The sequence below is a fragment of the Lygodium microphyllum genome, chromosome 16 (assembly GCF_053477565.2).
Source record: "Lygodium microphyllum isolate KBCC chromosome 16, Lygodium_microphyllum_v1.1.10, whole genome shotgun sequence".
In the NCBI taxonomy this organism is placed as follows: domain Eukaryota; kingdom Viridiplantae; phylum Streptophyta; class Polypodiopsida; order Schizaeales; family Lygodiaceae; genus Lygodium; species Lygodium microphyllum.
In genome coordinates, this window is record NC_141150.1 from 120,606,706 (window position 1) to 120,619,987 (window position 13,282).

Consider the following 13,282-nt stretch of genomic DNA (forward strand, 5'->3'; position numbering starts at 1 on the left):
TACTACCAAAGTTTACATTATAGCATTAAGCCTTACAAGGAGGCCCTATGATTAGGTCTTCTAGTTGCAGACCTTAGTATGACTCCCAAGGAGGTGCACCTTACAGAATGTGTAAGATGCCACGTGAGTTCAAAAGAAAGGGTATTTTATTTAGTAAAATTTATAATATTACATTTTTAAAATGTGTTTTTAATTAAAATTAAAAAAATCATAAGTTTAGTAAATAAAAAGGGATCATTTTATGGTCGTATAACATGTTAAAAAAGAGTATTTCTTAATGCCTTGTGAACACACATTATAGAGATGATTTCTCATAGGTGCCCCCCCACTGAGGTATGACTATGACTCCTATATTGCATTTATACTCTATGAGTGCCATCTATTTGACACATAATCTAATGTTTTATGCAAAGACCAAGCACGTTGAGGTTTATTATATCACTTTATAGAGAGGTGATTGAGAACAAGAAGGTAGAGCTTGTCAAGATAGATGAGAATCTTGCAGATCTGCTCACTAAAAATCTCCCTATGAAATATTATATCTTCCTTAAGAATTTGATGGGCATAGAATGAGATGGCATATATTCCTCATCATGTTAAACTTACATTTGTACACATTGTACTTTGTCACTTTTTTCATATCATTTCCTTGCGCATCACATTCACCTTTAAGTGGGAGGTTACTGGGGTTTAAACGCCACTTGTACCTAGTCACCTACATTTACTTTGTACACAATGCCTATATACATGTACACTATAGGTGGAAGCCACCCACCACTATGCCTAGCCACCAACTTTTTACACAATGCCTACACACTTGTTTACTATATGTGGTGGGCTACCCATCATTGTTATTTTATTCTTTATTCTTTCTATGACAATAGAATAAGAAAAGGCAAGTCACCCATTGTGACTATTGGAGTTTCCACATACCATCTTTCTCTCACTCTCTTGCTTGAAGCTTCATTCTTGTTACTTTCTCTTTCTTCCTCTTTTGCTCCCACTCTTGCTCTATCTTTGAGAAATGGCTATCTAGCTTCCAATTTATTCCTATGCTCCTTATTATCCAATTGCAATGCCACTAATTGAGATATTTGGTTCATAATCTCTTCCAAAGACTCATTAGTTGATTGTGCCATATGATTAATAGCTGCCTTCATTTGAATCTAGAATGGGTCACCTAATCAACCATTTGATCAATTTTAGACACTAATTCAATATATTTGGGTTTCATGATTACATAAGGCTACATTTATAGTGATATATGGTACATGCTCTTGAGAATATTTATGATGGTCTTGTTGAGGATGCTCAACTATAAAGTCCCTAATTTGCTCCTATACATCCTCATTTCCCTTGCTTTTACCCCTATTGCCTACCATTTTCTGGTGTTGTCCACTCTAGACCTATTGTCACAAAAGTGGCAATAACTTTTGATCCCAATATCCAAACATTGAATTTTATAATTTAAATCAAAAGATGACAATGTAATCTTCCAGTGAGCTATCAGTCTTGTCATTAGAATAAGGACAAAATATTCTAGAACCAATTTTTTGTAATTATCCAAAACAATCATGTACCCTGTAAATGCCATGTTTTAGAGAAAAGGTGACATATACACATTGTTTGAGGCATGTAAACCCTATGTAAACCACTATCAAACATGTAAACATTGAGTACTATCCTATTGGACTTATATTTCATCTTCAAGAGCTCAATAGTACCCTACAATACATGAAGGGTCTTTAGCACTCTTAAATGCTTAGAGATGAATCGAAACCTTGTATCAAAAATCCCCAAATCTAACTCCATAGTAGATTCTAGTTAACAAATAGGCTTCAATGCTTGAAATCTTAGCAGGGTCTTGAATTAATAATGTTGTAGATGAATCTTAGGACCAAAGTGTGGATAAATCTTCTCGAAAGTGAAAGCTTGGAGCAAACTTTAATGGTGGATATTCGACAATGTAAGGAATGTGTTCTTTTTGTGAGCTTTCGATTTCATGCTTTTGTAATTGAAATTGTTTTTTCAAGCTTGCAACAAGACATGTACTATCTAGAATTGAGGAAGCTAAGGTACATATTCTAGAAATTTTCCAAGTTTGCTACATCCAAAACTTCTGCAACACCTAAAAAGAGTACAATATCTAGAAAGAGTATGGGCAGCCTTCCTCCAATGAGCAATAAAGAACTTCTGTATCTCCCAAAAAGAGTACAATATCTAGAAATTTTCCAAGTTTGCTACACCCTAATCTTCCTGCAATAAAAAAGGACATGCCACACCCTACTGATGTGAGTGTGATGACGAGTGGGCCAAAACAATGAACGAGTTGTGCTTATTTTTGGGCTTTCCACATGACAGGGCATATCTTACATGATTGTCTTGACGCAAAGGTAAAGTCAATGGGAGTTAGTGCATGTTGATTGTATAACCATGTGCTCCTTAGGTCAAAGGCCAAGTATGTGCACGTACACATAATACATATGTTTGCAAGCAAGGAATGCCTTTTGGGTAGATTCTCTTCTTTGAAAATCAGGACAAGTGCACCTAGGCTCTTCTTTGATATGCACATCATAACAACTCTCTGTCAAGACTTGAAATACTGAATGTTGCCTCTCAAGTTTCACTATCTCCTCCAAGAAGGTCGCAACCATGTAAGCAGTTGCCTCTATTCCCTTTTGTGCGTCTTTGGAAATTATATGCCTCCACTTGTGTCTCCTCCCACTTGAACCACCATCTACAAAAGTAGGAGGTATTCTCTTCTCATTCTTTTGGTGTTGCAAAGTAGGAAAACATGAAACTAGCATGTTTTAGACTGTTACACTCTTCCTTTGATATATTTGTCCCTATATTAACTCGCCACAAAGAAGGAACAATTTGTGATACTATCACTTGTTTTTGCACAACGTTTGTATTTGTGACATCATGATTGCAAAACCATATCCATTGTGCAATGGTCTTGTCCTTATAGGCTCTCTCAAACCAAAAGCATGGTGCGACTAGCCCCACTTGTCGACTTTGTAACTTGTTGCTACAGCTCTTTCTACCCTCCATACCAAAACATTTTCTCACACAATTAGGTGGCATCCTTTGTAAAGCCCACTCATCCCATGCCACTTCTACCTCTTTATATATAGGTTGATGTTCCTACATTTGGCACATTTACTCCACTTTCCAAGGTCTTGACTAGTATCTCTTCATTCTCCTCACCATCCTGAATATATATGTCTTCCAACTCACCATCATCAAACTATATACTTCGTGGCCTGCCCCTATTTTTTCGTTGCCTTGACTTGATCACATATCCTGGTTTATGGGAACTTGTAGTTGCTCCACTTCCCTTCTTTTTTCTATGCACAATCTCCCTATTACCTTGCATTGTGGGTCATACAAAGGACTGCCAACTACAACACCTTGCAATGCACACGCAATAGAGATAGGATGTGGGGATTCCCTTTTGCTAGCATTAGCCATCAAAGAGCCCATTGAAGGCCTAGATCCAATATACCTACCCATGGTATAGCCAACCTCTTTGCACATTTGGATATATGCATTCAAAACATCACTAGCACATGCATCATAGAGTGATATCTTTCGTTTTCCACCTCACCTGCTAATTAGCTAGCACGGGTGCTTTCCGACAAGCTTATGCTTGGAATTTGAGCATGTTCCCAGGGACTTTTGTTATCCTATAGAGTCAAATCCAAGAACAAAGTTAGTAGCTCTCTCCATTAGTACATTGTCTAGCAATTCTTTTAATGAGCTTAGAAAAATAGCAGACCTATACGAGATTCAATTCCTCCCCAATGGGCATTTCCTTTTGTTGCCACCATTTTAACCACCTATCCAAAGCCTTAATGTTATCCTTGTTTACATTTTGTGACCACTAATCTCGGATAGCAGAGACATGAAGCAATGCCTATTGACTTGTCGTTGCTAGCCTCCATGCTTCACACATGTCAATGTGATGCATTTTTTTGTCTATAGTGATTGATTTCTTGTTATGCCTTTGTAAACTTTGCTCCCAATGAAAAGGACAAGAGTGCTCCCCCCTTCCATTATGTTATGCAATCCTCTATTGTATACAACCCTTACTACCAATCAATTCGCACTTGCCTCATCGAACATGAATCCAGCAAAGTCAAGAGGATCATAGCCACATCGAGCCATGAAGAAATTCAAATTTTTCCAAAATAAGATTTGAGACTCTTCATCCTCCTCTTTAAATTCACATATTGCAATCACCTACAATACTTTCATGCTAGTTGATGATTGATACACTAGCATAGTATTTGCTAATAACAATTCAATTTTAATGTAAGCTCTAATAATGTTACCACACATACCCAGGATCATAAATAGAACAAGACATTGTTGCCCATCCATCAACCCTATGGGTGTGATCAAAGTGCACCCATGCACTTCATAGATCTCCCGTTCCTATTCTCCTCATATGATTCACTAAGTCACACCCCTGATGTTGGTCATGACCCCATTCGTACAAAGGGAGATGCGATGCAAGTAGATTAGGGTGAAAAGTCTAACCATAGGCAAGTGTTACCTCCCTAGGTATGTCCTGCCCTTGATGGGCCCTAAGCATGAAGTGGGGGATCAAAAGGGCTAGGGGGTTAGGAGCAGAGCCGGCCGACCAAAGCCACCGAGCATGCCTAACTTGAGGACCCCTAGGTGCAGTGATCGTGTTTTATTGGTGCTAAGTGCTTCTTCAAGTGAGTCATTTTTTCCATGTCCTTGTGTGATGTTCCTCTTTCTTTTCCTTTCATGCTTTTCTTTTTCTTTTTTTGCTTCTTCTTCTTCTTCTTCTTAAAATAAGTATTACACTAGTAGGATGACAGCCAGTGCCTAATTCTCATTGTCTGAATTAGGTGGAGAAGGGGGTCGGATGGATTTACTCAAAAATTGCTAGCTCTACATTTATCCTTTAAGATTCATGCGAATGTGGAGTGATGTGGTGGAGAGGAAGGGATTATTACATCTGGTGAACTGGCTATCGTTCATGTCTTCCAAGAGAGCTAGGCAAAAAGAAGGGAGGAGGCTAGCCCTCATCATCAAGTCCAGGCAAGCATGCTGATGTCGCACACCCGCCTCCTCCATAGGGGTTGGCAGTTATAACCTGGACGATGAGGGATTCTTGGTCAGTATGTGCTTGGCAGAGCATATAGGTGAGTTCATTGCAGATGCTGCAAGAGTGGGGCTTGTGCTTCACCACACTTGGATGCTCATGTGTAATTCCAAGGCTTATCGACATCCTATTACTAGAGAGGCGATAAGATAACAAAGTCGGATGCTTTAAACATATTGTTATATGTTGCAAAAAAAAAAATTGTTTCATACTTTAAATGTAAACTTGGATCACTTATTCTATTTCCACTCATCATGAATAGGTACTTGATCTTACTGTGTGTCTTTGGCATCATGCTGGTCATGTTGTACCTTGCTGCTAGAATAGAGAGGTTGGGGAGAAGATTTCAAAGAGGTTGTTTCCAGCATATTGTAGCTACATGCTAGATGATTGTGTCTTTCCCATAGATATTGATGGTGTCATTCTTAGAGGTGGGGCAAAAGGCCTCATCTTTTTTATCGGTAAGTAGTTTTGTATGTTTTTACTCTCAGGTTTCCTTGTATAGTTATTTCATTGTTTCTACTTCCATGGTCGCAAACATTTTGTATCTTAATTGGTGATATGGTTAGGTGGTTATTGGCTACATTTACGAAGCTCTATAACTATGTTTTGGATGTGTTTGTAGGGTGTGGTGGTTTGGCATGGGCCAATGAGAGGAGATGAGACATTGCATGTGTCTAGAGCTAGATGACGTGCTCAATGGGCAATGTTTGTCTGCCCTTGTGTGTGGAGTGGTACTATGCTGAGGGAGAGGGGGTTTTTTGAGAGACTCTAGACATCTCATTTTGTTGCTATATTTAGATATTTATTATGTACTCTGTCAAGTGACTATAGTTTATTCTTTGAGTATGCCATGTGACTATATGGTTGGTGGGAGTGTGCCATGAGAACTTATTACATTGTTTGGTCAGACATTATGCTTTGTGGTTGATTGTGTTGGTACAATATCATTCAGCTATATTGTTGGCATGTGACTATATTGGTTTTTCTTTCCCTATCATTACTTTGCCTTAAATTTCACGAGGAAGCCCAATTGAGGGTGGTCGATATATCATGTTGAAAAATGATTGCTACCACAAAGGAGACAATGCCCAAAGGATTGCATGCATTAGGATATTTGATTTGGTTGGTTATGTTGAGAATATGCCACACTGGTCTTGTTTTCTTGATGTGTGTTCATGTAAATATAAATTGTCATGCTATTTTAGTAATAATTAATAATAACTATTTTATTTTTATATCATGTCATGTCTATAGTTTATATGACTATGAATTAGTAATCGTGCTATGAATGTATGTATGCAAACTAAGTATGATCGGTATGTTGCATGAAAAAACTCAAAAAAACGAGATTAATTGCAAAAGAACGAAAATGAAAGCTCGCAAAAATAAAATCCCCAAGTGTATGAAGGTTTCAAGGAAGAAAGATGAAGAAGAGAAGCCAAATGACAATCAATCTTGCTAGAGAATTATGTAAACTTGATGCTCAATGCCTATGTAAGTTCCAAATGGAGGATCAACTACTAAAATTGAAGTAAAACCTATAAGTGAGATTAAGAGCACAAAATGCACCACATTTTTCAAGGTCTATCTTAGGGTTTTGAAATGATCCACAACACTGCTTGATGGTTATGATCATGCTTGAAATGAATTCTATAATTCTCCTAACCAAGACTTGAAGGTTGATGAGAGAAGATCTAGGAGAAAGAAGCTCCAATAATCCATGGAAGCTTGAACAAAATGAAGAAGAAGAAACTCTCTCCAAAAAGTAACTATGACTCTTGTGAGTCCCTTTTAGACAAAATATCTCTAAAATTTCTTAAGAGTTGGTGGCAACCAGCCATTTTGGACCTTTTATCTCCAAATTTTTCCATTGCTCCTATATAAACCTTCAATAAAGTTGGTCTACTATCTTTGGAGTTTCTATTAGTCAATACCAAAGCCTGTCAAAGAGCGCACCACTATACCTAAGGTAAAATAGATTTTGCAAAAGATAATAGATGGAAAATGGCTGTGAAAATGGATCAATGATTGAAGTTTTGAGCTATTTGTTAAAGAATGAACTGAGAGAGGAGAAAGTGAATAAAGAAAAAAGAGAGAAAGAGAGTGCAAACTGTCACAAATCACATGGTGGGGGGATTTACTTGAGCTACTACATCGAACACAATACACACAAAAGGAAGCTCACTTAAGAACATAAGAAGAGACTTGCTTGAGTTATTGCATTATATACACACAAGGGGAAGCTTACTAAAAAACACAAGAAGAGAGATGGAGACCAAAACATTTTTTTGCTAGTTTTTCTTTCTTCTTCTACACACAATGCAGTGTACACAAAGTATAGATAAGATATAACATAAAGAAGAGTGGCCTACTACTTCAAATAGTGCATAACTAAATGTAGATGAGCGAACCCATATAACAAGGTGGTCCATCATCAATATGTGCACATGTTGAGTTTTCCATCTCAAGACTCCCCCTCAAGCTCAATTGCATCTATGCAACTCCAAGTAAGATTAGAAATTTTCAAAACTTCTTTGCACCCAATGCCTTTGTGAAAATGGCAACTATCTAATCCTATGTGTTGACATATACAAAGTCAATCTCTCCTGCAAGTACATTCTCTCTCACAAAATAGTAATGCACCTCAATGCATTTTATCCTAGCTTTGTGAATACTAAGTTTCTAGCTAATTCTATATTGCTTATGTTATCATAATGAATGACAACTAGACCATCTCCATGAAAATGTCAACTATCTGATCCTATGTGCTGACATGTATCAAGTTGATCTCTTCTGCAAGTACCTTCTCTCTCATAAAATGTTAATACACCTCAACATGTTTTTTCCTAGCTTGGAACACTAGGTTCCTAGCCTTATTGTATATTGCTCATGTTGTTAGCTGATTGTATACTGCTCATGTTGTCATAGTGAATGACAACTCGACCATCTCGCTGCACATCCAGATCACCCAATAAATTTTACAATCATACCACTCGCATATTTCCATAAAAGCAACTCTATACTCAGCTTCTGTACTCAATAAAGTAACTATTGGTTGCTTTTTGCTACTCTAAGTAATTGCTTCACTACCAAGGAAAAACGTAAATCCACTGATAGATCTTCTATCAGACTTTCCGCTCACCCAATCTACATCTGTGTACCCAAACACTTGTACGTCCTTACATAGTGCAAGATGGACTTTACATACCTCAATATACACCTGACCGTATCCAAATGAGCTTCCTAGGTACCTACATAAACTCACTCACAAGTCCAATAGCATAGCTCAAGTCAACCCTTATGGTTATCATATAGATCAAACTCCATGCTATCTTCCCAAATATAATAGGGTTTTCTATCTCATCCCCAACATCAACACTCAACTTTACATTTTGCTCCAATGGCACTAAAAGAGGCTTACATGCCATCATATCATACTTGAATAACATATCCAATCCATACTACATTTAGGACAACCAAATACCATTTGCATATATGATCACCTCGATACCAAGAAAGTATCTCAACTCACCCAAATCCTTCATCTCAAACTTTTGTTTCAAAAGGCCCTTGACATTAGCAATTTCACTATCACTTTTACCTATAATAATTAAGTCATCCATATAGATGACTATGATGACCAGACTTGCATCACCCTTCCTCACATAAAATGAGTGGTTTGCATCGAAGACATAAAAGCCAATGTTGACAAGATACTCTCCAATCTTGACATGCCATGCTCTAGGTGCTTACTTTAGCCCACAGAACACCTTCTTCAACTTACAAACATATTTGGAATGCTCTAAATCCTCATAATCTACTACTTGCTCCATATATACCTCTTCTTGCAAATCACCATCTTCACATCCATTTTCTTTAAATTCCAACCTTTGGTTATTACCAAAGCAATCACATATCTAAAAATTGACATCCTAGCAATCAAACTAAATGTCTCTTCATAATCTACATGATATGTCTATGCATAGTCTTTTGTTCATCTGCATTATGATTTACTTTATAGATCAACTTATAACCTATAGCTTTATTGCCCTTAGGTAATGATACTAGATCCCATGTCATGTTGGCCTCTATAATGCAACCGTCTCCTCATCCATTGTTGTATCCCAATGAGCATGACCAACAACCTCTTCAAAACAAGTGAGCTCAACATCCTCAACTACCTTTACCAAATAAGCATGATGGTGAGTTGGATAACCCTCAAAATCAAGTCTTCTAGTAGAATATCTCACCGTGCTAGACTTGCATACCATTGGATCACTCTCAACATCCTCAACTACCCTTACCATATAAACATGATGGTGAGTTACATGACCCTCAAAACCAAATCTTCTAGCAAAATATCTCACCATGATGGACTTGCATACCACTGGATCACTCAATGGAGTCTTTACATTACCATGTGCTCTTTATGCACACTTAGTGTCAAGTGAAGAAATACCAAGCCCATCATCCAAACTCTCTAAGTCATTAGAGTCTCTATCAAGAACTATATGACTAGTAGATGCATTACTACCATTCGACACTTTCTTATTTTCTTTGTCATTACCTACAACACTAGTAGATACACTTGAAGATGTGGAACTACTCAATCTCCCAAACCAAGGGCTGATTATAGATCTACTATCAAATATTGTCTTGGGCCTCCTAAGAGAGTCTATGATTCTTACTTTTTTATCTACGTAGGACTATCATAATCATCAATATCGTCCAATGTATCTCCACTATATGCATATCAACTACCTATCACATAAAAATAACATCCTTGTTCACTCAAAGCTCATGATTAGCAAGGTTATAACAATGATATCATTTTTGTTCAATTAAGTATCCAATGAAAACATATTTTTCAACTTTTAGGTCCAATTTCTTCCTTAACTCATCAGGCACATTAAAATATGTGATATAACCAAACAGTTTTAAGTGTGATACATTAAGTTTCTTGCCTGAAAAATATTCTTCAAGAGTCATACCATGAACTATAGCTAGGAGAAATGTTCATAATGTAGATAGTAGCATGAACACTCTCAAATTAAAAATGCTTGGGCATATTCTTTTCAACCATCAAGGCACATGCAACTTCTGCATATGCATGTTTTTTCTTTCTATAATCTCATTTTATTGTGGATATACCTACATGTAAAGTGTCGCTTTATTCCATGAGACCTTAAAAAATCACTGAAATCATTAGAGAGGCATTTGTCCTCTCTATCTGACCTTAAGTGCTTAACTTTCAAGGCATGTTTCTATTTCAATAACAACCTTGAAAGTTTTGAAGTGCTCAAACACTTCACTATTTTTCTTCATGAAATATACCCGGAGTTTCCTAAAAATCATCAATGAATATAATAGAATACTTACTACCACTCATGTATATATTTTGGGTAGGCCCTATGCATAACATCAAGTATATTCTTGATTACATCTTTGGCATACAAAAATGATTACCTTGATTACTTTCCAAATTAACATGCTTCATAGACTTTAGGCTATTCTGCAACTTTGAATGTAGGCAAACATGTAACCAACCCTTTCGATTGCATTAATTTCAGCTTTTGCATATCTAATGTGTTTGTGTCATATCTCAATGTTTGCAACCACAATTTTACCTTTAGCACACATAGTAGCATTTATAGCAAGATTTCCAGCATCCAAAGTAAATATACAGTCAACTCTAGCTTCCTTTTGCAACCAACGTGCAGCTATTGTTGAAGTCTTCAAAGAAACAACCCTTCACATTAAGTCCAACCTACAACCCTTCCTCTTCCATTTGACCACCAACAAATACCAAATTCTCTGTGATGGCACATGTAAACATTTGGCAAACACTTTGTCTTCCTTGTGGAATTATAGGAATTTGGTAGTGTTCAATCGTATACCCCATTGTACTCCCTCTAATGTGGAGGCTTGTAAATGCAAATTACTGGTGGCGCTTGAAGGTCATTGCAAGAAGGATTCCTTGTCTAAGGTTATAGCTAAGCATCTAAAGGGTAAATAGGTGGTTTAGCTATGCCGCGTTCCCCTCTTTGAGTGTTGATGTGAATATCCTTTGTTAATATAATCTTATCGCATTATAAAAAAAGAGGATTGGCATGTCCATGGACATTAGTGGTAGGTTTTACTAATTTGATTGTGCTAACTATATCTAAACTTGATCCACAATGCAAAATTCCTATCATGCTACATCATCCAAAATCTCTTTGACAAAGAAACTAGATCTAATTTGTGTCATATGCTTCGTACTTAAACCTATTATTGTTACAATGCTTTCGCCTAGTGGAAGCAAAACTTGGTTTCATTGCTTGACACTCCACCTTACTTTGGAGAAACAATGGACACTTCACCTTCTGATAGCATGGGGTTTCACAATAGAAACAAAGACGAGTTTGAGTTGTTAGTGATATCTTGCAACTAACGATCCATTTCATGACTTTGGCTCAATTATCCAAGCTTATTCTTGTTAAGTTCTAGCCTTCACTGTCACATTACTTGTCAAAGTTCTCGCATATCAAGCCCCATCATTTTTTCCAAGGCCTCCCATATTGTCTAAGTTCACATTTCATCAATGGCATAAATGTTTTTTTCATCATCATATCCCAATATGGACTTTACTTAAGTGTTTTCCAATAATAAAATCCATGCAGAATTTGATTCCCAACTAAAGACACAAATCTTCAAGTTCTACTCTTGGAATTTCGATTAGTGCAACAAATATACCTTGGTAATCACATGGACATTTTTGAGGATATTTGTCTCTCATCCTCAAAAATATTAGACATGAAGCACTTTACAAGATTTGAAGGCAAAGGGGATCCTCATTCTAATCTCCCATTAGTTTTTTTATTTTTGTTAAATAATGCAAAAATTGTTTTTATAAGAAATACATACATCAACCAAAATGGCGATGTTGCTTAGTCTAGGACTAAAGCTTTGTAGGGAATTTTCTTGTAAGCGCCTTCCATGATATTGGATTCAGCCTACTTGAGGGAGTAGCTTTCTAAACAACTCTCAGCCTCTTCTTCCAAGTCCACATCTTGGTTTTCAATAACTTATGCTTCGAAAACTCCTCCACACCTCAGCCCCTTTCCCTTTGATCCATGATGATTCGCTGAAGGGAAATGCTAGCCACAAAGACAATGGCCACCAGCATAGAGCTAAGAATAATAAGAAGCCTACCTTCCCCCCCAAGGCGACAACGTCTCCACTTCAGCCAATCGAAGTGATGGGGGTTGACAAACCTTGCTTCAGCCCTTGTAAGAAGAGTCATTATCATTCTTGACAACTTTTTTCCAAAGCCCATGGCTTCAAGGGAAATGTGGTCATATGTTGTTTCGAAATCCATGCTGACAAAGAGACAATCCATTAGCCACCGCCCAATCAATGGCAACTCCAAGGTCCTATTTCTTCTAGTTGAAGATATTGTTGGGGGTGAATAACCTAAGAGAGTAGTATCTTCATCCCAAGTGCCAAGGCCTTGGTAGTGAGCTTAGGACATTTTCACCATGGTCAACCTTAATGCACATCACTTTTGGGGATCTCTCATTGGGGGGGATAGGATACCTTCAATAAGATAGTGTAAAAGGTCATCACATCGTTCTTTATTGCAAATGTATTACTTCACTTCAAGTTTGATACATGATGTTTTTGACTTTAGAGGTTATATCAAGCTTTATTGCAAATATACTTCACTTCGAAGGCCAAATCATTTGACCATCACTGCAAATAGATAGCAGAGTAGCTTGAAACATTAATATGAGGATGTTGCAGCTCAAACGCTTAACTTTCAAACAATAGCCCAAAAGGAAAATAATGTTTAACAATAGATAAAAAGTATGTTTTCATCGACAAATTAGATCCTCGAGGCTAAAATTATTATATCATTAGATGCTATAGGAGAAGAAGAAGAAGAAATGTGTATGCATAAGTACAAAGCATTAACACAACATTCCGATTCATGCACACATTGACAAATAGAAAAGCATGAGAACAATTAAGAAAACATTATATATTTATGCAAAGTCAACAATATTTTGAATCAAAAACTAGGATCTCAATGACCCTCTCTTGCTCTCTCCCTTTCTCCCTTTGAAGTACGAAAGACTGAGTTTTCTTCGATAGAAC